Source organism: Triticum aestivum, chromosome 7A (assembly GCF_018294505.1).
Source record: "Triticum aestivum cultivar Chinese Spring chromosome 7A, IWGSC CS RefSeq v2.1, whole genome shotgun sequence".
NCBI classification, from domain to species: domain Eukaryota; kingdom Viridiplantae; phylum Streptophyta; class Magnoliopsida; order Poales; family Poaceae; genus Triticum; species Triticum aestivum.
In genome coordinates, this window is record NC_057812.1 from 245,736,110 (window position 1) to 245,737,751 (window position 1,642).

The 1,642-nt window shown below is 43.7% G+C and overlaps 1 long non-coding RNA gene across 1 annotated transcript; it reads right to left on the reverse strand.

The window, feature by feature from the left end:
- Positions 1-284: 284 nt before the first annotated feature.
- LOC123154428 (uncharacterized) lies at positions 285-1,001 on the reverse strand. Its single transcript, XR_006476840.1, has 2 exons — positions 879-1,001; positions 285-767 (listed from the first exon to the last, which is right to left on the reverse strand). It is a non-coding gene; the product is annotated as an uncharacterized lncRNA (long non-coding RNA).
- Between the last annotated feature and the right edge of the window lie 641 nt (positions 1,002-1,642).

Here is a 1,642-nt window from a genome sequence, read left to right on the forward strand (position 1 = left end):
TTAAAAAATATACGCATGTACCTGGACATGTTTTTTTTTTTGAGGGTATGTACCTGGACATGTAGACGGTAGAGCACGCGCCGACACCAAGAAAAGGGTGACAAAAAAATACAGTACGTAGCACACAAAAAAATGTGTTGGTATATGCATGGATCGACGCTCCTTAAAATTCCATTTGTCTGCTATGTGCGTCGTTTTAGAACCTTTTCCTTTCAAAGAAAATCGCTACCTATCGTCGTTGTGTTGCCAATCAACTGATAATTGTGTATGCTACTAGTATCCTCTCCAGTCGAAGCTGGCGATCAGCAAGATGTTTACATTTGGCTTGAACACTCAGTCGTGGTACTTTCCATCTCCTACAAACGAGCTTACATATGCGTGGACATGAGTGGAGTTCGTGGTGCACCTTTTTGCTGCAAGTTCTAGTCATAAATAAATAAATAAATAAAGGTTTGGACAATGGTGTGCCCATATGCATGCATGATACTAGTCCATCCCATTTTCTCATGGTTTCCCCACTTATCTAGAGTACTAGCTAGGCCACTTGCTGCGCCAGACGCCATGTGAGATCTTTCTCCATCCCGTCTCGCAATTCTATTTTATTTTTTGATAGGATCATCCCGCCTCGCAATTGGTTGGCAGTTCAATGCACACAGCTCCACAATCAGAATGGGAGGTATACTTCCATGTTCTGGGTTTATCCTTGTTGCATCACACCAGCAACTATGCTATGCATGTTGGACACTGTATCCAAGGATCCGGATATTCTGCAGGCACACTGTGCATTGTCACCACATATATAATGGACTTGTATTGTCTAAGAAAAATAGGCATGCAGACATGTTAGGCAGGGAGATCTTGCAGGATGGATAGTTTACCTGTGAACCAAAGTAGTACTGCAGCAATTTTCAGCTACGAACCTCACCTTTTCTTTTCTGAAGATAGACTATTGTGGAAACCTCACCTTTTCTTTTCTGAAGATAGACTGTTGTGGAATGGGAAGGGGGGGGGGGGGGGGGTCAAAGACGTGGAATGGAGAATATATATATCCCTCAAAACACTAAAACTTGAACATGAGAAGACAAAGAGAGTAAGAATCATCCGGAGTGGCAAGGAACTTTACGTTATCAGGCTCTCGCCGATTGCAAAGCGATAAGGATTTGATGTTTACACTTCATCTGGTGTCACATGCTCACGGTCCCTTCTTGAGGCCCACTGGACTGGTGAACGGTGGCCAGATGGTATCTTTTCATTTTCCACCTCTCCCTTGGAAATATCTGGATATTTTCTGTCTAGTTTCCTCCAACCACCTCACCCTCGGCATCACCATCAGCAATCCACCGACTATGAGAATGGGAAATGATTTCCCTGCATCTAGCTGGCTATGATCTTTTGGCAGGACGCACGGTCTGGACTCTGTATTGGTTGACTGCATGTGTTCCTTGAGGCAAAAAGTTGTGTTTGGAACATCTGAGGTGGACAGGGTGCAATAATTTGGTAGCCACCTGGACAAATCAGACAAGCACCGTGCTCTGAAGATGTGGTGAGCATTTTGCCATCGTTTTTGGGTTTTGACTTTGGTTGGTACAGCATGTGGCATCTTGAATTTTATGTCCTGATATTATGTTATCAATGAGCTGGT